Raw genomic sequence first — 27,297 nt, 5'->3', positions numbered from 1 at the left:
GATCAAACCAGTGCCTCCCGCAGCGGAAATACAGAATCTTTCTTAACTGTTGGGCTACCAGGGAAATCCCTGAGATATATTTCTTTTACTCAACTCAGCAATCAATGATAGTCCTTACGAGACAGGATGTGAGACCAACTGGGGACCCAGGTGTCCAAGAAAATAAATTGTCCCTGAATCAGCTTTCTATCAGTTAAGCCACCTACATGCCCACCTTACCGCAAAAGAAAGGACCTTTTTGTTTTTGTTTCCGAAAGGTCAATTTTTTAAGTTACTTAAAAGTCTCTAACATCATCAAGAAGTTCAAAATATTATACTTACACAGAACTGGTTAGAAAAATGAGGTAATATATGTAAACGTCCTTAGTAACCCACAAGCTGCCAGCGAATATAAGATGCTGTTGTTAAATGCCTTTATTGTTACGCTCACCCCAACTCCCAATCTTGGTGAGCCGCTGTTTCGTCCTCGCACCTCTGCGCAGCCTGCCGCGCCCTACACGCGACCCTCTGCGAGTTCCCGCCTCTTTTTTCTCAAGCCCCTCCTTCCCTTCAAATCTTCGGGCCCCGGCGACACCCGGGACGCATGCGCACTAGGGAAGGTAGGCGGAGTCTTGAGGCAGAGGGAGGAGGAGCTGGAGAACCTAAAAAGGGGAGGGGAGAGGAGTAGAGGGGGCGGAGGCCGCGCGGGGTGGGGCCCGGCGGGTACGCGCTCGCTGCGTCGACGTGCTGACGCCATGACGCCCCGGCCGGTGTGTTTCGGTGTGTGTGTGTGTGTGTGAGTGTGCGCGCTCCGAGTGTGTGTGTATTTGTGTATCGGCGGTCCCGCAGGTCCCGGATGTTGCGGACAGTATGAAGCGAGTGCAGGGGGACGGGGACCAGCAGCTGTCGCCGCCGCTCTCAGGTGAGTGGGGGGAGGAGAGTCGAGGGAAAGGGTTGTCCTGTCTGATTGGGGGGGGGGTGTCTCCCTTAAGAGGTGACTGACCCCCCACTCTCCCCCCCACCACCCCGCGCCGCACATAGTCTCTTTTCTGCCCCATTTCCCACATCCCGGATTATGGCCCGCGAATGCCAGCAGTCGTGCCTTCTCCTAATCCCAAGCATTCAGGAGACACAAACGCGCCCCCTGCCTTCGGCCCCCCCCGCCCCCCCATAATTTTCCCAGTCCCATCCCCCTTGCCAAATAGTGAGCTGTCGCCTGCGGCGAGATGGGCGACTGCGCATGCTCGAGTGTGAACGAGCTAGGGGTGCTTGGTCGCTGCCCTCGGGGCGCATGCGCATCGCTGTGTTGCAGGGACCTGCGGGATAAAGAGCCACTTGACCGCGCGCCCGCCTTCTTCCCAGGCAGTGGGCTAGACTTGGTGCCAGATAGTGGGCCTGTTGCTTCTCTCCAAAAGGGAGCATTTAAATTATTTGAGGGAATTTATGACAAAGCACCGTTCGCGTCTTGTGTTGTCATAGGGACTCCCAGGCTACAAACGCCTCCGAGAGCCAGCATTCCCCACGCTGACCCTTCTTTGGAAACTGTCATTGGAACTTATAGTTCTAGTATTACTTTTCTTTTCTCGGATTCTTCCATCGTCATGTTGTATCGCTAGTGCAAACCTCCTCTAAATTTAGGAGTAGGTGGCAATTGTTCTGGCAAGGGATTTTGCTGGCCTTTCTAAGGAGGACTAGGGCCATAATAAAGAAAGTAAGGGGGGATTCCTTTTAGTAAAATTATTTATTATTCTCACAGAACCAGATAAAGTAAAGAGCAAAGAGTATCAGGCTTAGAGTAGTAACTGTAAATCAAGACATCTGTGTTCTCTGATCTCTAGCCCTCCTCGGTGTGACCTATTTGCCTCTTTTTTGGTAAAACATCTTCTTTAGTGCTTTCGTTTTTAGCTGTACATTATTGATGTTTTGAATAGCACATGAAAAAAGCAATCTGAAACTACTGGTGAACAATAACTTAGCCAGTGGAAGTTTTAAGTAGAAGAATGGTGTTTCTTTCACATTTGCAAATAACAAAGAGCAATTTTAAAAATGAACTTTAAGGTGCGGTAATATCTCAGTGATCTAGAACCTGTGTTTTCAGTTGGCAGATTATACATGGTCCCTTAATTTGCTCCTGTGTTGCCACTCTTGAATACTTGCTGCCATCAGAACAGGGTGAAGAGATGATAAACTCTTACAAACAAAAGGTTAAGTTTTGCTGAATAGCATTGAAATGAATAGTTAAATTGTTGGGGGGGTGCTGGTGGTGCACATTTTCTGTGTTCTTTTAGTTGTCTATGCCAACCTTGCTTCCTGTCTGGATAACTTAGGAATGGGACATATTATTAGGAAGCCTTATTTTCTCTTTTCTTTCCTTTGTGTTCTTTCTTTGATACTCATCTCTCAAGGCTTTTTTGGGGAGAACGGGCTGTCATTCTTAACTCTAGGGCCTTATGTTCTTGGGCTTTAAAGTATATATATATATTTTTTACTTCCTCATTTTACTCTGGCCTTTGCATGGTTCAGCTGTCTTTTATGCTGTTTTCTGTTGTCATGGTTACAGCTGGAGCTAAGCAATGACACAGGAAGCACAAGAATTTGGGGGGCATATATCTTCTTGCATCCTTTGAAAGAGCTGGAATTCATCTTTTTTCTTGTGTGAAGGCTGAGAAGTTTAAGTTATTGTGACCACCTCATGCTTAGGCTGAGGGTGGTTGATGTCCATTTGATACTTTGGGACTTATCCTTTTAGAGCTCTTCATGGTGGTTAGTTTAGTGCTTGGAGATGTTTAATGTTGCCTGTGTCCAGACTTCTGCCAGGTAGTTTGGTAAAATCTTTTAAATTTCTTTAATTTTTAAAAATTTTTGGCCATGCATGCAGCATGCGGGATCTTAGTTCCCTGAGCAGGGATTGAACCCCGGGCCACCTGCAGTGGAAGCACAGCCGTTAACCGCTGGACCACCAGGGAAGTCCCCTAGTCTGGTAAAATTTGGAAGTAAAATGGAGGTAATAAATGTCCATTTTTCTTCTCAGTAGACTTCTGTCATATAGGGTGCTTTGTTTTTATCTGGTTGAATTTACTGAAGTCTCATAAAAAAGTTGTATAGTGTGAAGACATGAAATGCTTTTAGGTTAAGATAAGTATTAATTAAATAATTCAGATTGGTGCAGTGTGTTCAGTCACTCAGTTCTGTCTAACTCTTTGCCGCCCCATAAACTGTAGCTCCTCTGTCCATGGAATTTTCCAGGTAAGAATACTGGAGCATGTTGCAGTTTTCTACTCCAGGGGATCTTCCTGACCCGGGGATTGAACCAGCATCTGTTATGTCTTCTGCGTTGGTAGATGAATTCTTTACCACTAGCGCCACCTGGGAAGCCCTAAATTGGTGTAGAGCCTTGTTTAAAAAAATTTTTAAATTGGTAACACATGTACACACATATGATATAAAAATTGGAAACTACATAGAGTGTGTCTTCCTTTCCCCTTCTGTCCTTCTTTCATCCTTCTAGATACCTCGCTCAAAGGAAATTGTTATCTGTACCTTGTTTACATTTCCATAGATAAGGCTTTTACATGCATATACAACTCTATATTCTTTGGTGTTTTTGTTTTTATTTCTTGTTTATACAAACGGTAAGATTCTATACCTACTATTCTGCACTTTGCTTTTGTCACTTAGTATGTCTTGGCTGTCATTTCATACAGTACGTAGAGTACCTCTTCCTTTTTGAAAGCTGGCAGATATTCCACGGTATAGATGTGCCATTATCCAGCCAGCTTATTGGATAGTTAGGTTGTTTCCAGTGCTACAATTAATTCCTCCTATGTACTTTTTATGTACATCGGTGTCTGTTGGATTAATTCCTGGTGGAAAGCTATATGGATTTTTAATGTTGTTAAATATTGCTAAATTGCTTTTCATAAAAGTTGTATTAATTTATATTCCTGCCAGCAGTGTGAGTCTGGCTCTTTCCTCACCAACACTGTACTATGTGATTTTTTAAATCTTCCTGCAGGAGACTTCCCTGCAGTCCAATGTGGAAAATCCATGCTTCCAATACAGTGGGCATGGGTTTGATCCCTGGTCAGGGAAGTAAGATCCTGCATGCCCCACAATTCAGCCAAAAAAACAAAACAATTACAAAAACAATAAAACTTTGTGTGGTCTTTTGTGTAAGATTTTAAAGTTCATTATGTAACTTGTTAAGCTTCATTATCTCTAGGAGTTGTGGATAAATACTGTTTATCAGACAGTATTTTGCATAATACTGTTTTGCAGACCAGGGGTGGTGGTGAAAGATATTGTTGGATTGAAGAATAATCTCATGAAAATAAAGTCATATGCCTGGATAACATGGCTTCTTAAAAGCAATGCTAGGAAGACATGTGGAACCTATATTCTAATTTCTCCCTATCACTCTTGCTGATGTTTCTCTATGGGAAATTCTGTAAGCCCATAAGTGATGTTTGATGATCTCCCGTTGAGAGCTGTGACTCAAGATTCTTGATACAAGTGAACTGCTACTCTGTTGAGAAGTTAAAAGACTAGCCCAGTTATTTAAGATGCTTTTCTGAGTGCCTGCACAGAATATTGCTACTAGTACTCTTAATGATAGTTGCAGAATGTGTGCTTCACTATGAATTGTGAGAAAATAGAGGAGAATTCATTTGGGAGGCCTTCCTGGAGGAAAGGAAGTGCATTTTGAGCTGTCTAGGTACAAAGTTGTAAACATACCGAAAAATTGAAAGAATAGTACAGTTGTCATCTTTATACCAATTACTCCCTAGATTCCAACAGTTTTTCATGTTTTACTGTATTTGTTTTATCTATATATGTGCACTCGTGCGTACTCAGTCACTTTGGTTGTGTCCGACTCTCTGTGGCCCTGTGGACTGTGGCCCACCAGACTTCTCTGTCCATGGGATTCTCCAGGCAAGAATAATGGAGTGGGTTGCTTTGCCCTCCTTCAGGGGATCTTCCCAACTCAGGGAACAAACCCAGGTCTCCTGCATTGCTGGCAGATTCTTTATTGCTGAGCCACTGGGGAAGCCACTTTATATGTGCATATGTGTTTATATATAATATATAAATCTTTACATTGTAGACGTCATGACATGTTAATACTTCAAATACTTTAGTACATCTTTTTAAAATAGACGTTGTTTTAGTTCATTGATCTTACAATACATTGTCACAGTGGAGGCAATTAACAATACTTTCCCAGTACCATCTAATATCTAGTTCATGTTCAGGTTTTCCCAGTTGTCTCCAACACAACCCTTGTTAGCTATTGGTATTTTTTCTCCAAAAATGTTTTCCTTAGTCTCTTTTTAAATCTAGAACACTTTATTTAGGAGCGAGGCAGTATTGCCTTTTTGAAGAGACCAGGCCATTTGTCTTGTATAATATATCACTTCTGGAGTTTTCTGAGAAACTGGAGTTTCCTTTCAGTTTCATTTAATTTGTTCCTTTATCCCTATATTTCCTTACAAACTGTCAGTGAGGTCTTGGTTAGATTCAGTTAAACATTTTTGGTAATAATACTTCATAGGTCATGCTCTGTACCTCATGTCACATCACAATAAGAGAAACATCATGTCATAATGTCTGACTGTTAATGGTGATGGATTTGTTTGTTCAAGATGATAAATACCAGATCTCTCCATTGTAAAGACTTTGTAATTAGCAGGTAATCTGTAGAGTAGTAACACTTTGACACAATACTCTTAAGCTTCTTCAGCAATCTTTATCACCTATTTTATCACCTATTAAACCTAAACGATCTTTGCCTGAATCAACTATTTCTTTGGTTATTACAAAATGATAATTTTCTAATTCTGGCATTCCTTTTACATTGATTAGCCTTCCATCATCTGTAAAGATATCTCTCATCAGTTAGGAATAGATTATAATTTCTTCCCAAAAGTTCAGGTAAATTCTTAATTTACTCAGAATCCTTTAGCAGTTTTCTGAGTAAGAAGTTGGTGTACCTCTAATGATAGCAAATGAATTTTTTTTTTTTTTTGCTCTGTTTTGGTATCTTTATAAACTCATGGATTTTAATTTACTCTGTGTTTTACCAGTAATTACAGACTTTTTTTTTTGATGCTCAAAATGTCCCATATTTGACCTTTGGGAGCCTGTTACACTTGGTGTATGAGCTTCTAGTAGAGGAATTCCCTGGATCACTGTATCTTTCTTGTCTCAGATGTCCCCTCACCTCACCTCTGTATGCTTATATATCTATATTACACTTCCTTCCGTTTTAATAAACTGTGTTGTTCATCTCCATATGGAGCTTCTGGCCCCAAATTCTAACAGCCAAAGGTGCCTTTTAACACAGTGCACCTAGTGTTTGATTCATTTCTGTGTCACTGGCATTGTTGGATTCTGAATCTTAGACCTCACAGATTTCTTATCTTGAATAGTCTTTGTGAAAAATAGCTAGTATCTCTCAAGAGAGCATTGCTTCCCAACCCCACATCATTAATATGAGGTTAGCTATAGAAGAGACTGGACTTCCGTGGTGGCTCAGACAGTAAAAGAATCCACCTGCAATTCGGGAGACCTAGGTTCAATCCCTGGGTTAGGAAGATCCCCAGGAGGAGAGCATGGCTACCCACTCCCAGTATTCTTGCCTGGAGAATTCCCATGGACAGAGGTGCCTGGCGGGCTACAGTCCATTGGGTCGCAAAGAGTCAGACATGACTGAGTGACTAAGCACAGCACAGCATGGAAGAGACTGGGGAATTTCTTTTCTCATTAGTAAGCTTGCTTTTTTTCTGAGATGAAGGGTATACAAGATGAAATTTATAAACTGATAGTTTGTATATAATATTTTCAAGATGTGGGATTTTGAGCATTATGTACTTTTGTGTGTACACGTGTAAGTGTGTTTGTCTTTCCGCCCTTTTCCTTATTTACAAGTGTTTCTCCAACACAGTTGGAGTGTTATGTAAGATTATGCTCTTATAACATATATTTTTCATTATCACTAGATTTCATCATGAAAAAGTGACAAATTATTCATAATTAAGGAAAATTTTCAGATAGGCCATGAGCTCTAATATCTAGCTGTCTTAACATAGGGTCTGGAACAGGACTAAATCCTGTGGATTTCTATTGTGTGCTGTGGACTCAGAAATGTTGATGCATCTTCAGTGTTTCCTGAAAACCCATCACACTAATAAAAGTTAATACAAGGGAAAGATACAATGGAGCTATATTCTAAACCTGTTTTAGGGTCTAAACTAATTGCTCAGTCAGTCAGTTCAGTGGCTCGGTTGTGTCCGACTCTTTTCGACCCCAGGGACTGCAGAACACCAGGCCTCCCTGTCCATCACCAACTCCCGGAGTTTGCTCACACTCAAGTCCATTGAGTCGGTGATGCCATCCAACCATGTCATCTTCTCTCATCCCCTTCTCCTCCTGCCTTCAGTCTTTCCCAGCATCAAGGTCTTTTCCAATGAGTCGGTTCTTCACATCAGGTGGCCAAAGCATTGGAGTTTCAGCTTCAGCATCAGTCCTTCCAATGAATATTCAGGACTGATTTCCTTTAGGATGGACTAGTTGGATCTCTTTGCAGTCCAAGGGACTCTCAAGAGTCTTCTCCAACACCACAGTTCAAAAGCATCAATTCTTCATTGCTCAGCTTTCTTTATAGTCCAACTCACATCCATACTTGACTACTGGAAAAGCTATAGCTTTGACTAGACGGACCTTTGTTGGCAAAGTAACATCTCTGATTTTTAATACGCAGTCTAGGTTGGTCATAACTTTTCTTTCAGGGAGCAAGCATCTTTTAATTTCATGGCTGCAGTCACCATCTGTGGTGATTTTGGACCCCAAGAAAATAAAGCCTGTCACTGTTTGCCCTGTTTCCCCATCTATTTGCCATGAAGCGATGGGACCAGATGCCTTGATCTTAGTTTTCTGAATGTTGAGCTTTAAGCCAGCTTTTTCACTCTCTTCCTTCACTTTCATCAAGAGGCCCTTTAGTTCTTCTTTGCTTTTTGCCATAAGGGTCGTGTGATCTGCATATCTGAGGTTATTGATATTTCTGCAGGCAATCTTGATTCCAGCTTGTGCTTCATCCACCCCAGCGCTTCTCATGATGTACTCTGCATATAAGTTAAATAAGCAGGGTGACAATATACAGCCTTGACGTAGTCCTTTCCCTATTTGAAACCAGTCTCTTGTTCTGTGGCCAGTTCTAACTGTTGCTTCCTGACCTGCATACAGATTTCTCAAGAGGCAGGTCAGGTGGTCTGGTATTCCCATCTCTTGAAGAATTTTCCACAGTTTGTTGTGATCCACACAGTCAAAGACTTTGGCATAGTCAATAAAGCAGAAGTAGATATTTTTCTGGAACTCTCTTGCTTTTTCGATGATCCAGAGGATGTTGGCAATTCAATATCTGGTTCCTCTGCCTTTTCTAAATCCAGCTTGAACATCTGGAAATTCATGGTTCATGTATTCTTGAAGCCTGGCTTGGAGAACTTTGAGCATTACTTTACTAGCATGTCAAATGAGTGCAGTTGTGCGGTAGTTTGAGCATTCTTTGGCATTGCCTTTCTTTGGGATTGGAATGAAACTGACCTTTTCCAGTCCTGTGGCCACTGCTGAGTTTTCCAAATTTGCTGGCATACTAAGTGCAGCACTTTTACAGCATCATCTTTCAGGATTTGAAATAGCTCAACTGGAATTCCATCACCTCCACTAGCTTTGTTCGTAGTGATGCTTCCTAAGACCCACTTGACTTTGCATTCCAGAATGTCTGGCTCTAGGTTGGTGATCACACCGTCACGATTATCTGGGTCTTGAAGATCTTCTTTGTATAGTTCTTCTATGTATTCTTGCCACCTCTTCTTAATTTCTGCTTCTGTTAGGTCCATACCATTTCTGTCCTTTATTGTTCCCATCTTTGCATGAAATGTTCCTGCCTTAGCAGAAAATGATTTATAAGACTCTGAACCTTTTAGTGATATTTTGAGTAACTTACTGATTTCAGGTTACTCAAAGCCTGACAATAACAGTATTCTGATATTTATCTGAAATTCAGTTTTCTTTTTGCCATCTTGTCATATTTACTTTCAGATTTTATAAGCTTATTCTCAACCTGGTTTCATAACAGTACTGGCTCCATATTAAATTTTGGTTGTGTATTCAGGGAAGCACACCTGTTTCTTGTGTTTGTTTTCAGTTATGGTGAATCATTCCAGTAGCTTCCTTTACTTTTGTTTTTGACAAGCTTCTGTTATAGTTTTAAAAAGATTTTGAAGCTTAGCCTCTTTAGGAAACACTCGGGCCTTCATTATTGCAACTATGGTCATGTTTTAGTAGAATTGGCAGGAGTTGTACAGTTGCTGTGTGTGGCAGAGTTGGTCATGCAGCTTTGGGAATGCTGGATGCAGACCTCAAAATGGGAATTATATATTTGGACAGTAACCCTTACTTGACTGTGAAGACCTTTATTCTTTTTTTTTTTTTTTAACAATTAAAAATTTTTTTTTTTACTGTGCCGTGCGGTATATGGGATCTTAGTTTCCCAACCAGGGATCAGACCTGCACCCCTTATAGTGGAATCATGAAGTCTTAACCAGTGGACCACGAGGGCAGTTCTCAAAGACCTTTATTCTTTAGTGTTGCTTTCTAAGAAGCTGTTGGCATAAATCTTCAGACTGAGTCACCAGCTATATCAAAGAAGAGCTTGCAGTAGTTCTCTGAAGGCCTCTAATTCCTCCTAGCAATCTGTTTATTTGTAAGGAAAAAGAGATATATGTGTAATCATTCACCTTGATTTGAGATTTACATAGTCCTTTTATTGGTATTTAAAACAGGTACTACTTGCTGTTTCTATGATTTTGACTACTTTAGATACTTCATATGAGTGGAATCATGTAGTACTTGTCCTTTTATATCTGGCTTATTTCACCTAACATGATATCCATGAGGTTCATCCATGCTGTAGCATGTGTCAGAATTTCCTTCCTTTCAGAGACTGCATAATACTCCCTTGTTTGTATATAATTACATTTTGTTTATCCATTCATCCACCAATGGATACTTGGGTTGCTGCCACCTTTTGCTCTTATGAATAATGCTGCTCTGAACATAGGTGGACAAATATCTGAGACTCTGGTTTCAATTCTTTTGGGTTTATACCCAGAAGTGGAATTGCTGAATCATATGTTGATTCTATTTTTATGTTTTTTGAGGAACCTCCACACAGTTTAATGTGAGTCTTTGGCAATACTTGTTATCCCTATACTTTTTTTAAAAAAAAAAAAAATAGTAACCATCCTAATGGGTATGTTTTAATGTGTTTTTTAGCTTTATCTTTTTTTGAAACTAAGTTTAAACTTTAAAGATTTTTTTTTCTTTTATGCTGTATGTTTTTTGTGAGGTAGTAGTTACATCCTGTGTTTTCTTCTACAAGTTTTAAAGTCACACTTTTCACATTTAGGTTTTTAATCCACCTAGAATTTATTTTGATGTTTGGTGTTACATAGAGATCTAATTTTTTTCATTAGGATAACCCAAAATAGGGTTAATTTTCTTTCCATAAGGATCACCTGGTAAACCACTATCATGTGTTGAATAGTCATGTTTGCCCACTGCAACTTTATGATAACATTTCAGTTCAGTTTAGTTCAGTCATGTCTGACTCTTTGCAACTTTGTGGACTGTAGCATGCCAGGCTTTCCTATCCATCACCATCACTCCTGGAGCTTGCTCATACTCATGTCCATTGAGTCCGTGGTGGCATCCAACCGTCTCATCCTCTGTCATCCTCTTCTCCTGCCTTCAGTATTTCCCAGCATCTGGGTCTTTTCCAGTGAGTCAGTTTTTCACATCAGGTGGCCAAAGTATTGGAGTTTCAGCTTGAGCATCAGTCCTTCCAATGAATATTCAGGACTGATTTCCTTTAGGATGGACTGGCTGGATCTCCTTGCAGTCCAAGGGACTCTCAAGAGCCTTCTTCAACATCATAGTTCAAAAGGATCAATTATTTGGTGCTCAGCTTTCTTTATAGTCTAACTCTCACATCTATACATGACTACTGGAAAAACCATAGCTTTGACTAGACGGACCTTTGTTGGCAAAGTAACATCTCTGCTTTTTAATATGCTGTCTAGGTTGGTCATAGCTTTTCTTCCAAGGAGCAAGTGTCTTTTAATCTCATGGCTGCAGTCACCATCTGCATTGATTTTGGAGCCCAAGAAAATAAAGTCTGTCACTGTTTCCATTGTTTCCCTGTCTATTTACCATGAAGTGATAGAATCTGATACCATGATCTTAGTAATGCCACGAAGTGATGGGACTGGATGCCATGATACCACTTAACGTGTTTCCAAATATATGAGGGTTTGTGTTTGTGTTCTCTATATTCTGTACCATTGGCCTGTTTGCATATTTTGTGCTGATACTACACTGTCTTCATTGTCATAGCTTTATGATAGTTGTTCTGCCTGGTAGGGCAGGTCTCATGACCTTGTTCTTTTTCTGTTCATCAACCTCTGTGAAAAACCCTGTCAGATTGGTGTGGTTTAATGACACCATAGGCTGTCTAAATTATATTGACATGATATATAAGGGTCTTTTCCAAGAGAAAGGAAATTATCAAACCTCTCTTATGTAACAGCTGGTTATTAAGTTTGTCTGTTATTCTGAATGAACCAATAATTTCCATTCAGTTTTTAATTTTGTTGGAGTGATATTTACTTTTATATAGGAATATTGTCTTCAAATGGAGGAGAACCTTGTTATAATTTGTTGTCTCATATAAGGACCCAAATTAAACTGTTTTTGTAATGACATTGAGGTTCTGTGGTATTAAGATTTTCTTGATCATAAGGAAAATAAGCCTATTTAAAATTGCTCATATAAAAAATAAAATAAAATAGCTCATATAAAAGTTATTTATCAAAAGGAAATAGCTGTTATAGAATCCAAGGAAAAGCTGACCAGGGCTTCAGAAAGGGCTGGCACTGAAACAGTTCAGATATTTTAGCAGTTAATAGAGTCTAGTGTTCCACCACATACAGACCTTAGTATCCATGAAGCTTAATTCAGATTCCTGAGCAACATTTGATTTCGTCAGTCTAAGGCTTGACTTCGCCTGGACAGATATCTGCCCCAGGTTCCGCTCTGGTTGTGGATTCAAAAAGCAGTTTTGAGGGTGGCTGGAATCAGAGGCAAGTTCTCTTAAGCAGTGGTTCTCAAAACTTTTTGGTCTTAGGACTCTTTACACTCTTAAAAATTGAGTTTTGAGTTTTTCTTTGTGTAGTTTATATCTATTCATAGTTACTAAATTAGAAATTAAAACATAAAGCATTTAAAAATAATCAATTACTTTAAATATCATATTAACACAAATAATATATTTTTTGAAAAAAAGACTAAAAAATTAGAAGTGGTATTTTTAGATTTTTGCAAATCTCTTAAATATCCAGCTTAATAGACAGCTAGACTATCATATCTGCTTCTATATTCAACCTGATGTGATAGATTGTTTTGATTGAAATATATGAAGAAAATGTGTCCTCAAAGTACTTGTAGTTGGGAAAGGGAGCAGCATTTTCAGACAGCTGTGCATATTCTCTCATACTACACCAAAACTTGATAATCAGAAGTTTCTTCATAAGTTACATTGTAGTGTGGAATCTGAAATCATGTTGTATATTAAAATTCATTGGTCTTTCTTGTACTTTAAATAGATCTTTAACTGATACTTGGTTTTATGATATCGTGCACTGGTTGTTTGGAAATGTTGGTTCATTGAGTTAAACATCTTCCAAATGACACATTTTATAATATTATACCAAAAAAACCACATTAACTAATATCATTCTCCTTCCTATCAGAAAAAAATTTTAAGTATTGGGAATCTATGCAGCTACAATATTTCCAAGATTTTAATTTTTGATTAAAAGCTTTGATTTTGCCATTAGTTACAAATACTGTCAGTTGTCTTCCTTGAAGTGACAGAATCACTTCATTTTCAAGAAAACGTCTGCTGAATATTCATGTCTGAATAACCACAGTTTGCCCGTTGTTCCAAGTAAAAGTAGTATTCCATGAAAAAAGCACTTAGTTTAGCTCACAAATCAAGAGTACAAGAGGTTTTTCTGGAGACTGCCAATGTACTGGAGTATCCTATAGAAGTGCTATTTACATACTTCCCATTTCATCATGCAGAATATTTAAAAGACCCATACAAGGGCTCAGATTTGATAAAATTAATACTGCTTCCTCAGGAATAATTTCAGTGAAATTGACTTTTTAAAAAGAATACTAGTCCATAATGGTAAGAGACACGCATGACTTTAGTACAGTTTGACGCCATTACCTTTCTTTATACTAATGCATCGATTTTGTATACCTGTGCAAATGCCAAGACAATGAAAAAGGCAAAAATTTCTTAATACTGTGAAAATAGTTTAAACAAACTCACTGAAAGGGACTTTCAAGGATTTATGAACTACACTTTGGGAACCACAGTGGGTAAGGTAACAAAGATCTATTATTTGAGGTACAACAAGTGTTTCATGGTAGAATTTTACTGGATTGCTAGTGCTGTTACTTAACAATATTTAATGTGATGGAGAAATGAAGGGATACTTCAGTTCAGTTCAGTCGCTCAGTCCTGTCCGACTCTTTGTGACCCCATGGACTGCAGCACGCCAGGCCTCCCTGTCCATCACCAACTCCCGGAGTTTGCTCACACTCATGTTCATTGAGTTGGTGATGCCATCCAACCATCTCATCCTCTGTTGTCCCCTTCTCCTGTCTTCAATCTTTCCCAGCATCAGGGTTTTTTCAAACGAGTCAGCTCTTTGCATCAACTGGCCAAAGGATTGGAGTTTCAGCTTCAACATCAATCCTTCCAATGAACATCCAGGACTGATTTCCTTTAGGATGGACTGGTTGGATCTCCTTGCAGTCCAGGGGACTCTCAAGAGTCTTCTCCAACACCACAGTTCAAAGATCAATTCTTCTGTGCTCAGCTTTCTTTACATTCCAACTCTCACATCCATACATGACCACTGGAAAAACCATAGCCTTGACTAGACGGACCTTTGTTGGCAAAGTAATGGGATACTTAAAAGATTATAAAAAGTTTCAGATTTTTTATTGAACAGAAATACTTTCCTAGTAATTATTGTTTTCAAACAGCAGAATTTAAGGCATTCAGATTTTCAGCTAGTCCTTCAAACGTCATAATCGTAGGGTAACCCATTTTAATATGGCTTACAGAGTTTCCCTTGTGGCTCAGCTGGTGAAGAATCTGCCTGCAATTAGGGAGACCTGGGTTCTATCCCTGGGTTGGGAAGATCCCCTGGAGAAGGGAAAGGCTACCCACTCCGGTATTCTGGCCTGGGGAATTCCATGGACTGTATAGTCCCTGGGGTCGCAAAGAGTCAGACACAACTGAGTGACTTTCACTTTCAGTTTTTCACTTTATGGACTTTAGTCACATAGTAGCATGTGTAGCTTAACACTTTTTTTCAAGCAGTTGAATACATAAAATATCTGAGCTGCCAAATCTGGTGCTGTGTGACAACCTAGAGGGGTAGGGTGGGGTGGGAGGGAAGTTTAAGAGGGAGGGGGCATCCGTATACTCTGTGGCTGATTCGTGTTGATATGTGACAGAAACCAGCACGATATTGTAAAGTAATTACGCTCCAGTGAAAAATAAATAAATTTAAATAAAAATTAAAAAAAATCTGAGCTGCAAAAATTGCTTTTGGGACGATCTTGCCTTTTCAGAAAAGGCATAGGAGGGAAGGTTAAGGCTAGGAATCTGCTATTGCAGCTTTAAATCTTTTGGTCATTTAAGAATCTTGTGAAAGAAAACACCCCTCCCCCCAAATTTAAATATATTTTATGACAGAGACAGGACTGGTGGTGTTAGCTGACTTCAGCAGACACCTATTGAGTGACTGTAAACAAAAGGTTTGGTAAAAGGTATGTTCTGAAATGAGTGGGGAATTAAGCCAGTATTATATATTGGGTTGTGGTATTATATAAAGTACTGTATAAAGTCGTTCAAGTTTTTCTGTAAGATGTTATGGAAAAACCTGAATGACCTTTTTGGTCAACCCAGTATTTTGGTGTTTAGAAGAGAAAGAGGGCTTCCCTGGCTGTTCAGTAGTTCAGACTTAGTGCTTCCACTACAGGGACACGGGTTTGATCCATGGCCAGGAAATTATGGTCCCCCAGGCTGCGTGGTGCAGCCAAAAAAAACCAAAAGGAAGACACCATTCAATTGGGAAAGTTAGGGTGGAAAGACTGTCTTTGTAAAGGTTGCATTTGAACTGCGCTTTGAAGGGTAGGTATTTTGAAGGCTGGAATTTCAATAGGCAGAAATAAAAAGTCAGTTCAGGCAGAAGGAATGTCAAGAGCAAAAATGTGGAGGTGGGGAGATGCGTTGTTAGTATAGGGTGTGTACTGGAAATAATGAGCACTGTAGTGTAGCTGAAGGAAAAGACACATGGGAAACTAGGAGATAAGGAAGGAAAGGAAATTGGCTCAGAATCTGGGAGGTCTTCTACCAGGACCAGGCAGTTAGGGTTTAATGTGGTAAGTGATAGAGAGACTTTGACATTTTTTGAAAAAATAATATGATCAGAGTGTGCTTTCAGAAAATTTATTTGGCCTCAATCATTTGTTAGTTCATTCATCAAAAAAATTTTAAATAGTTGCTCTGTGCCACTTAGTCATGAGGAATGCTGTATATAATGGTGAACCAAACAGAAAACCCATATTTGAGAATTTCCACTCTAGGAAAGGAACTTCAACAAATAAAATATAATTACAAATTACCGTAAATGTTGTTATGAAGGAAGGGAATAAATTACTACGTCGGGGGGGGGGGCAAATGGTGAAATTAAGTTTAATTTAGGAATCTGGGAAGGCCTTGCTGAGGAGTTAAATTTTTAATGGAGTACTTGCCTTGTGCCAGATGATGTTCTAGGTGCTGGGGATATAGTGAAGGAACAAAACAGATGAAAATCTCTGCTCTCATGAAGTGCATATTCAGGTAGTAAACAAGATAAATAAAATATATGGTTATGTTAGAAGGTGGTTAAGTCCCACGGAGAGAAATAAAGCTGGAGAAAGAGATACTGAGTGTTTGGGTGGAGTTGGGTATTGCAAGTTTAGATAGAATGGCCAAGGAATGTCTCATTAAATCACTACAAAGGTAATATTTGAGTAATATCTGTAAAAGTAGAAAGTGGAAGAGTAAACCAGAAGCTCCAGGCAGAGGGAGTAGCAAGGGCAAAAGCCAGGAGGAATATATGTGCCTGGCATTTGCAAGAAATGAGCAAGGAGGCCAGGGTGGCTGGAGTTAGGTAAACAAGGGAGAAAGTGGTAGAAATAAGCTTGGAGAGGTTAGTAGGAGTCTGGGACCTGTAGAGCAGTGGGTGAGTCCTTAACTGCATGTTAGAATCACCTGGGGAGCTTTTGAAGTTCCTGAAGCCCAGCTGCACCTTATAACACCTAAATAAGAATCTTTGAAGGTAGAACTCAGTGGCAGAGGTGATGGAGAGACGTTTTTGAGAAGTAGGTCAGAGAATCTATCAAATTTTAGAGTGAATGTGGGGGTTTGGGAGAAGAAAATGTCAAGGATGATTTCCAGGTTTCTGTCTCAAGTCCATGGGTGGGTAGAGGTACCACTTACAGAGATGGAAGCAGGAGATAGGAGTGGAAGGAGCAGGTGAGGGTTTGGAAGGAAGATCAGAAGTCAGGATCTTCAGTTTTAGACCTGTTAAAATCTGAGATGTGAATGAGGCTGAGTATAAAATATTAAGGAGGCAGGAATGTGAGTGGAGCTTGAAGTAAAGTCAGGATTTCAGTTAATAAATTGTATATAACCTGCTTGCTGATGGTCTTAAAAGTATCTAAATGACATCATATAGGATACATTTGATGTGGAAGGAACTGAAAGTCTGGAAAGTGGTTAGCCTGTTCCAGTAATCTGAACAAGAAATGATGCTAGTGTGAACTAGGACGGTGGCATTGGGACTAGAAAAGAAAAAGTAGGTCGGAGATTCGGAAACCTGTGAAGCCCCTAGGTAGTGGGGATGGACAGTAGACAAGGAGTGAAAAATAGCTTTGAGATGTCAAGCCTGGGTAATGGTCTCTTGTTGTTGCCTAGTCACTAAGTTGTGTAGCCCACCAGGGTTCTCTGTCCATGGGATTTTCTAGGCAGGAATACTGGAGTGGGTTGCTGTTTCCTTCTCCAAGGGACCTTCCTGACCCAGGGATCGAACCTATGGCTCTTGCGTGGCAGACAGATTCTTTACCACTGAGCCACCTGGGAAACCCAGTCTGTTAGCAGATATAAATAAAGCGTTTGGCTTTGCATGTATTGACATTTAAGAGGCTGCTTAGCAGGCAGGCAATTTAATCTGTTGGAAGAGCAGGTGAGCTTTGCAACATAGACCTGTGTTTTATTTACTTAAAATTAGTTCACCATGGGAGTGTAAAAAATTTTGAAAATACAACATCCAAAGTCTTTATTATGACCTGTTAGGCCCTCTGTGATATGGTCCCTGTCTATTTTTTGTGATGTTTTCCTTTGTGCACCATGTTCAAACTGCACAGGCTTTCCTTCTGTTCCTCCAGCATGCCCAGCTAGATCCTCCTTCAGGGCTTTTGTACTTGCTTTCTCATCGTGAGTCTTCCCTTCCTCTTGGTAAACTGAATAGAAGTTCAGAGAGAAAAATTCAGAAGGTAGCATCTGGAAAGTAGAAACAATTCCAGGAGGTCCTTGCTAATGGATGAGAGTGTAAATGAGGACCTGAAATGGAATGGCTGTGGGAGCCTTTGAAGTTGAAGTCCAGTCAACAAAAGACAACCGAGTACCGTCTTGGTCTTTGTGTACTTCAGTGTTCAAATCTGTTGATCAGAGGTGCTAAATAAGTGGATTTCCCCTCTGCCTCCTTGGTCTGGTGATGGGATGATAGTGGTGGTCATTGTTGACTTGACTTGATGACTCATTGCTTCCCTGTCACCATTTACAGAGATGTCCTCTGAATAGGTGAACACTTCCTTCAGAGAAAGTTGTGGGTAATTATTTCAGAAACTTCTGGCATGAAGAAGCAACATGTTGATTATGAAAATAATTATATTTTGACTTTGATACATTGTTAGGGACTATTTATCTTCCTAAGCTAGTGTTTTACTTCTTAAGTGATAAAGAGTTGTATGTTATTTCAAATCTATCCTCTATTTTTTTCAGAGTGAGAAGATTTTGCTTTTTTCTGATTATTAAATCGTGGAGAGAAAAGTAGAAAAAACTTTAAAATTTTCATGTCATTAAAAATAAGCTTTTAAAGTAACTACATAAAAATAATGTTATATGGGTGCATCATATTTTATGTGGTGAATTCCCTACTAATGAACTTCTTTTTTCTCCAATTTTTGCTTATAAATTATGCTGTGATGAATCTTTTTATACACTGATCAGATTGATTCCTTAGGATGGACTCTTAGAGCGGAAGTGGAATTGCTGTGTTGAAGGTTATATAATATTCCATTTCCCCTAATTATTCTTTTAGTATCTTAATGGTTGAAAAAATAAACAGCATTAAAGGACATTTTAGTAAAGGGGGAAAAAATCAATTTTACCTTTTTGCCAACTGTTTTTGTTTCAGTTTTTATGTGCCTGTTCCAAGTTCTCGCTACACATACCAAAAGATAATTGAGGGTAAGGAAAAACACATACAGTTCTGGGCATCCGATATTAATGATCAGGTAAGGGATTCTAAGTAACATTTGTTAACTGCCAAGAAAGTGACAATAAATATGATGGGAATTCAGAGTGAACTGAAGTGATTAGGAAACACTTCAAGGCAAGGTGAAGTCTGACCTGGTATCCAGAAGAGTGGTATTCACATACGAGGTAGGAGAACGTTCCTAGTCTTCAGAATGGAATAACAAATTTGAGGAACGTGTGTATGAGCTGACAAATAGTCTAGAGTAGGTGGTTAGACTGATCGGAAAGGAGGGTTCCTGCTGTGCTGTAGTGGAGAGGCTTTATGGGAGTAACGTTCTATTCCAGAGGACTGCTTTTATTTTTGGTACATCTGAAGTTGTACAGTAGGGAACTTTAAGATAAAGCAGATAATGTGGTCCAATTTAAGCAAAAAAAAGTCTCTTTTTACAAGAAATATAGGTTATTTATTTATATAAGTGAATTATTTAAATAATGAACTTCCTGTAGATCTTAAAAGTTATTATCACACGCAATTGTGTGACTCTGTGATGATGGATATTAACTAAACTTATCGTGGTGATTATTTCACTATATATGTGTATATCAAATCATTATGTTGTGCAGCTAAAACTAACACAGTGTTATATGTTATATCTCAATAAAAAAGTGATACTTAAATATTCACTTTATTATATAGCTTGACAGACATGTTGCAGCTTTTGTGTATCTCAGTTTCTTCTGTAAAATCAAAGGGTTTAAACAGGGTGATTGCCGAAGTCCTTTCTGGCACTTGAAATTGTTACATAAACTTTCAAGAATACCTTGATTTTATGAAATAAATTGGCCTGCGATTAGGTTGATACCCTCTTCCACCTCCGTAGGCACAATAATGCACCTACATATCTGTGGGAGCAAAACCTCTCAGTTGCATGATTATCTCATGGCTCCCCAGGTCTAGGTTCATTCACTTTTGGCAACTCAATTTTTCTCACCTTGTATTTCTAAATGACAATTACAGATTTTCATTTGAAAGAATCAGTGACCTAAGATTGAGCCTCAAGAGGATGCTGTGAGGTTGAGAAGAACTATTACACAATAATAGTTTTAAATTATCCTCATGTAAATTATCTATAGGAATTTATCTCATGCTGGCTTTCTGAATTCACTTCCATGATGTCTTTAATATATGGCCAAGCTGTGTAAATACACTTTATTATTAGTCCAGCCCATATGCAATTTCGGTTATACATCTATAGGAAAAAGTACATAATACATTCCAAAGTGAAATGTTAAGGATTTCTTCTTTTACTGTCTGTTTTGACTTATTTACACCACTTTTCACCTCCTTTAGTGTAGATAATTGAGAACTGACTAGTAGTTATAAAAAATTTTTATTTAATTTTTTGGCTGCACTGGGTGTTTGTTGCTGTGCGCAGACTTTCTGTCGTTTCAAAGAGCCAGGGCTACTGTTCGTATTGGCTTCTCATTGTGGTGACTTCTTTTGTTGCGGAGTGCAGGCGCTAGGGTGCTCAGGGCTTCAGTGGTTGCTGCATATGGGCTCCAGAGCACAGGCTCAGTCATTGTGGCATAGGGGCCTAGTTGCCCTGCAGCATGTGGAATCTTCCCAGACCAGGGATTGAACTGATGTCCCAATGTTGCAAGGCAGATTCTTAACCACTAGACCACCAGGAAAGCCCCTGACAAGTGCTTCTTAAAGCTAAGATTTTCTCTTTAAAGTATATAATCATGTTAAAACTAATTTGTGGTATACTTTAAGTATCTCCTGCATAGCATCACATTCTTTTCACTGAATCATTTCTGACCAGTGTTGCCTTTTAGATGGAACCAAGGTTGTAAGTTTGACTATCTAGCTCTTTTGACAGGCCTTATCAGGATGCTGTTAACTTGGTGGGGTTTTCAGGATTTAGGATCCATTCCTTAGTTTTTCAAGTACACTTGTTTTTTCGGTGCACCAAAGTTGATTGGTCTCACAAAAAAGTGGCTAGCCAAGCTGACGTTGGGCTGAGGGATAAACCAGAATGCCTTTTTTTTTTTTTTTAATTATGTATTTACAGTTCAAAAGAATAGCAAGGAGAGATAAGAAAGCCTTCTTCAGTGATCAGTGCAAAGAAATAGAGGAAAACAAAAGAATATGAAAGACTAGAAATATCTTCAAGAAAATTAGAGATGCCAAGGGAACATTGCATGCAAAGATGGGCTCAATAAAGGACAGGAATGGTATGGACCTAACAGAAGCAGAAGATATTAAGAAGAGGTGGCAAGAATACGCAGAAGAACTGGACAAAAAAGATCGTCATGACCCAGATAATCACAGTGGTGTGGTCACTCACCTAGAGCCAGACATCCTGGAGTCCAAAGAAAAGTGGACCTTAGGAAGCATCACTACGAACAAAGCTAGTGGAGGTGATAGAATTTCAGTTGAGCTATTTCAAATCCTAAAAGATGATGCTGTAAAAGTTCTGCACTCAGCATGCCAGCAAATTTGGAAAACTTAGCAGTGGCCACAGGACTGGAAAAGGTCAGTTTTCATTCCAGTCCCAAAGAAAGGCAATGCCAAAGAATGCTCAAACTACCGCACAACTGCACTCATTTGACATGCTAGTAAAGTAATGCTCAAAGTTCTCCAAGCCAGGCTTCAAGAATACATGAACCATGAATTTCCAGATGTTCAAGCTGGATTTAGAAAAGGCAGAGGAACCAGATATCGAATTGCCAACATCCGCTGGATCACCGAAAAAGCAAGAGAGTTCCAGAAAAACATCTATTTCTGCTTTATTGACTATGCCAAAGCCTTTGACTATGTGGATCACAACAAACTGTGGAAAATTCTTCAAGAGATTGGAATACTAGACCACCTGACCTGCCTCTTGAGAAATCTGTATGCAGGTCAGGAAGCAACAGTTAGAACCGGCCATGGAACAACAGACTGGTTCCAAATAGGGAAAGGGCTACGTCAAGGTTGTATATTGTCACCCTGCTTATTTAACTTGTATGCAGAGTACATCATGAGAAGCGCTGGGGTGGATGAAGCACAAGCTGGAATCAAGAATGCCTGGAGAAACATCAGTAACCTCAGATTCGCAGATGACACGACCCTTATGGCAAAAAGTGAAGAACTAGAGAGCCTCTTGATGAAAGTGAAAGAAGAGAGTGAAAAAGCTGGCTTAAAGCTCAACATTCAGAAAACTAAGATCAAGGCATCCGGTCCCATCACTTCATGGCAAATAGATGGGGAAACAGTGTCAGACTTTATTTTCTTGGGCTCCAAAATCACTGCAGATGGTGACTGCAGCCATGAAATTAAAAGACACTTGCTCCTTGGCAGAAAAGCTATGACCAACTAAGACAGCATGTTAAAAAGCGGAGACATTACTTTGCCAACAAAGGTCCATCTAGTCAAAGCTATGGTTTTTCCAGCAGTCATGTATGGATGTGAGAGTTGGACTATAGAGAAAGCTGAGCACCGAAGAATTGATGCTTTTGAACTGTGGTGTTGGAGAAGACTCTTGAGAGTCCCTTGGACTGCAAGGAGATCCAACTAGTCCATCTTAAAGGAGATCAGTCCTGAATATTCATTGGAAGGACTGATGTTGAAGCTGAAACTCCAATCCTTTGGCCAGTTGATGCAAAGAGCTGACTCGTTTGAAAAGACCCTGATGCTGGGAAAGATTGAAGGCGGGAGGAGAAGGAGAGGACAAAGGATGAGATGGTTGGATGGCATCACTGACTCAATGGATGAGTTTGAGTAAACTACGGGAGTTGGTGATGGACAGGGAGGCCTGGTGCGCTGCAGTCCATCGGGTCGCAAAGAGTCGAACAAGACTGAGTGACTGAACTGAACTGATGTATTTATTTATGGCTGCTCTGTGTCTTCATCCTTACACAGAGGCTTTCTCTAGTTGTGGTGAACTAGGGTTACTTTCTAGTTGTGTGCATGTTTCTCATTGCAGTGGCTACTTTTGTTGCAGATCAAGGGCTCTAGGCCCTAGGCTTCAGTAGTTGGGGTACATGGTCTTATTTGCCCTGCAGCATGTGGAATCTTCCCAAACCAGGGATTGAACCTATGTCCCCTGCACTCACAGGCAGATTCTTAACTGCTGGACCACCTGGGAAGGCCCCAGAATGCCATTTTATTAAGGTACATGGTGAAGGTTTTATTCAGGTACATTGAGGGGCAGTCCTTTCCATGACCTAGAAAACATGTGTCTGCTCAGTCCTTTCCCCTCCTAGTGTCACAGTATTTTTAAAAATAGTAATAATAGCTAATGTTCACTGAGTGCTTAATATGTGTCAGCTTCTGTTTTAAGCATTTTACTTGTTGTTTAGTTGCTGTTGTTTAGTTGCTAAGTTGTGTCCGATTCTTTTGCCACCCCATGGACTGTAGCCTGCTGGGTTCCCCGTCCATGGGATTTCCCAGACAAGAATACTGGAGTGGGTTGCCATTTCCTTATCCAGGGGATCTTCCCAACCCAGGGATCAAAACCAAGTCTTCTGCTTTGCAGGTGGATTCTTTACTGTTGAGCCACTGAGGAAGCCCATTTTACTTGTATTTAGCTCATTTAATTTTCACAATAACCTTATGAGGGAGGTATTCTTATCTGTATTTTACAGGTGAGGAGGTATAGAGAGGCTTTTTTTTTTAGTAACTTGCCTGAGATCATATAACTAGTAACTACTGTGTTCTAAGCAAAAGATCACTTGGTAAGCATGAATCTTAGCAAAGAGAAGTAAAAATCTTTGAAGCCATTCTATCTGGATCATTATCTATTCACTCATTCCTTTTTCAACATTTACTAAGCACCTAGTATTAACTGGGCACTGCCTAGACACTTGGCTTACTAAGGTGAATATAACACAGTTAAGTGCCCTCCTGGGACACTCAGTCTAGTGGGAAAGACATATAATAGCAAGAGATCTACACTTTGAGAGTGACTAGGAAGGAAGCATTTAATTCTGCTTGGAAAGATTAGAGTAGCTGTTTACCTCTCCAAAGAAGAAAGAAAGGCATTCTAGGTAGAGGAAACCTTAATGCAGAGATGGTATGGTCAAAACAGCTTACTCAGCAGGAATGAAATAAAATCTTGCAATTAAGGTAATATTGCAGTATACTAATGTTCTGAATTAATTAAACTGGTGGTTGTTCCTGGAGATCAAGAGAAACAGACAAGTTTGGGATGTATTTCTGAGGTAAAATTGATAAGACATGATGATTAACCAAATTGAGGGGGAGGTGGGGAAGTGAGGGAGAGTAGGAAGTTGAAGCTAGTCTAGTGTTTATAGCTTGAGTATTTAGATGAATGGTAGGATCGCTGGAAGACAGTCAGATTTTTTGAGGGAGGATGGACCTACATTTTGGACTTACTTAGTTTGAGATGCCAACCAGATAGCCATGTTATGTCTCATGGCAGGAAGTTGGTTTGCATTGCAGAAGAGCTAGGCAGGAGAGTCTGTGGAAACTATAAAGCCATAGAAATTAATGAAATGAGGGTGATTGTAGTGATTTTGATTGTCTAAAAGGCAGGGGCAAAAAAAAAAAAGGAGTGGCTGTTATTATTCTGTTTTCAGTAAATCCTTGTTTAAATTTTTAGGTTCTTTTTTGTCTGCCTTTGACTTATAGAAACTTTGACTTGTCTTTTGAATAAGTGCTTTAGTAACTCTTTTTTGTGGTTATGTTAAAATACACACAAAAACGGTTGTATTTTGATTGTGGTGGTGGTTACATGTCAATTTTGTCAAAAATTTTATACACAAAAAGGTAGATTTTATTGTATTAAAAATTGCTACATAAGTAAATGCATCCAGAGTTTATTCCAGAGTTATGTGGATACTTTTCTGTCCTTTTAATGGAATCTATTGAGAACTTTTCATAATGCCAGAATCTCATATTAACAGATTTCTCTAATCTTTCTCACTGATTCTTTGACTTAGCTGACAAATAAGAAAATGAGTATATTTAAATGTAGATATCCTTCTCCTACATTGTTTATTGATTCTTGAATACAGAAGGCAAGAAAGGATCTAAAGAGTCTACAGATTGTACTTAGCCATTTTCTCCACCAAAAAATTGTGAATGACTTTTCACTGTAGATATCTACAGGATTTTTAAAAATTTCTTTTTGAATATTTTCCGCTCCTTTCAGGTATGGTAGGAATTCAAATAAGGTTATAATTTCATTCTAGAATAAAGAATGAGGATTTGTTGTTGTTGTTGTTTAGTCACTAAGTTGTGTCCGACTCTTTGCCAGGCCCGTCTCATAAAAATATTTTGAATTAGCTAACGTAATGTCAGTTGGGAAAGTCAAAGTTTATAGACATGAGATATTTATAGGAGTAATTGAGTTGGTTATAAATTAGGTTGGAGTCCTAAAGACATTGCACATGTAGTTTCGGTTTTTAACAACTTGTGCAGCAATGGAAAACTCAGACACCTCCCTTTCTGCATTGGACTGTGCCTTGACAATGTTGCCTTGTATGGAGTACATGCTTGTTAAAAACTTATATGATGGGGGAAAGAAAGAAATTACTGCTTACTTTTGGAAGTAATTTGCATTACATTATCTGATTGGATAAATTTTTTTGGCAAGTATGGACAGTAACCAATAAATATGCACTTTGGTTGTCAGATTGTCTACCGCCAGTTTTGAGCCATTATTTTCTTTTACATCATAGTAGTTTGCCCTTTAATGTAGCAACCCAACTAATGGTTGCTTTAGTTTGTTCTTGACAGTATGTGCAAGCTCAGTGTTTAATTGAGTGTCTTTGAGTTTGATTTTTGGTTTAGTTTCAAGTAGTCATTTTTCTCTTCTTGATCCATTGCCACTTAATACCAATCTCAAGTCCAAGAAACAGGTTCTTAAGTGTCTTGGAAATACCTGAGACCTGCCTCTTTGATTATATGATTGTAATATTTGGTTTTTTCTGTGGTTGATAGTTTTTATTTGAAAACTGTTAAACCTAAAATTTGTATCTACTAATTCATGGAGTTCATTCTCGTAAATGGAACATTGAACTCCAATAGGTAGACTTTGCTAGCACCTAAAGACTAATTTTTTTTCAGCTGCAGACAGTCTTAAAGGGCCTATATGTAAGGGTTTTTTTTTAATTTTTTTTTTTATTGTTATTATTAGTGATGGAACTTGGGGACTTCCCAAGTGATTTTTTTGATAATATCATGGGCAGGATCCTTGCCAGGTAACCCTTATATTTGACTTCATGTCCCATTTAGTTCAACTGCTCCTTCCTTTCCTAATTGGTGCTTTGTTGGATACCTAGATTATATGCTCTGAACCCAGAGTCTGAAGTTGGGCCCCACTGATAATTTGTGGTATAGTCAGAGCAAGTGCTGAGAAAACTTCTCTCATTTTGAAAGATGCTTCTGGCCCTAGTGTGGGACTTGCTATGTTTGGTGAGTTTTACGTGTAGGTGTATGTAAGGTTGGCTTTGATTTGAGTGCTTCCTGTTGATGCTTAAAACTGTGATGCTTTTTTATATTTTAGAGATCCCCTGATAAAAGAAGAAACTGGTGGCAGTTTTCTTAAGAGATTTAATATTGGGTGTGGTTGATTTACTTGGGTGAGGAAAGGAAAAAATATGTCAGGAGTAATCTCATAGTGTGTGTTCCTAAATTGTTTTCCCACGTTTCTTATAAAATTAGAGGGAGCTTCTGTTGAAAACAAACAGACTGCATTAATATACCTCATTTCCCTGGTTCTAAAATTAAAAAAAAATTTTTTCCACATTTCAGCGAACAACCCAAGTTATTCCTCCCTCTATGGGATAGCATACTACAACTGCAGATGTAATAAGTATTTAAAATAGTACATTATAGAAAAGTAAACTTTTATATATGTTTGTTTTTGGAAACTCATGTTCCTCCTGGAGTTCCCTGATGTTTACATCAGTTCAGTTCCTCAGTTGTATCTGATTCTTCGCAACCCCATGGACTGCAGCATACCAGGCTTCCCTGTCCATTACCAACTCCCAGGACTTGCTCAAACTCATGTCCATTGAGTCGGTGATGCCATCCAACCATCTCATCCTCTGTCATCCCCTTCTCTTGCCTTCGGTCTTTCTTAGCTCTTTCTTAGCATCAGGGTCTTTTCCAATGAGTCAGTTCTTCTCATCAGGTAGCCAGAGTATTAGAGCTTCAGCTTCAACATCAGTCCTTCCAATAAACATTTAGGACTGATTTCCTTTAGGATTGACTGGTTTGATCTTATTGCAGTCCAAGGGACCCTCAAGAGTCTTCTCCAACACCACAGTTCAAAAGCATCAATTCTTCTGCACTCAGCCTTCTCTATAGTCCAACTCTCACATCCATACATGACTACTGGAAAAACCATAGCCTTGACTAGACGGACCTTTGTTGGCAAAGTAATGTCTCTGCTTTTTAATATGCTGTCTAGGTTGGTCATAGCTTTTCTTCCAAGGAACCAAGTGTCTTTTAATTTCATGGCTGCAGTTACCATCTGCAGTGATCTTGGAGCCCAAGAAAATAAAGTCTGACACTGTTTCCACTGTTTCCCTGTCTGTTTGCCATGAAGTGATAGGACCGGATGCCTTGATCTTAC

General features: G+C 39.3%; 1 protein-coding gene across 2 annotated transcripts in view; it reads left to right on the top strand.

Moving 5' to 3' along the window:
* Positions 1 to 718: 718 nt before the first annotated feature.
* Positions 719 to 27,297, top strand: part of LOC122443079 (speckle type BTB/POZ protein) — an 83,351-nt gene continuing 56,772 nt past the window's right edge. Inside the window, exon 1 of one of the 2 annotated variants that reach the window (XM_043470907.1) lies at positions 719 to 901. The gene's annotated coding sequence lies outside the window, so the exon portion shown is untranslated. The remainder of the gene's footprint in view (positions 902 to 27,297) is intronic. The other variant, XM_043470894.1, reaches the window with a different exon arrangement.

This window comes from Cervus canadensis, chromosome 1 (assembly GCF_019320065.1).
Source record: "Cervus canadensis isolate Bull #8, Minnesota chromosome 1, ASM1932006v1, whole genome shotgun sequence".
Classification (NCBI taxonomy): domain Eukaryota; kingdom Metazoa; phylum Chordata; class Mammalia; order Artiodactyla; family Cervidae; genus Cervus; species Cervus canadensis.
This window is presented reverse-complemented; position numbering and strand designations above follow the sequence as displayed.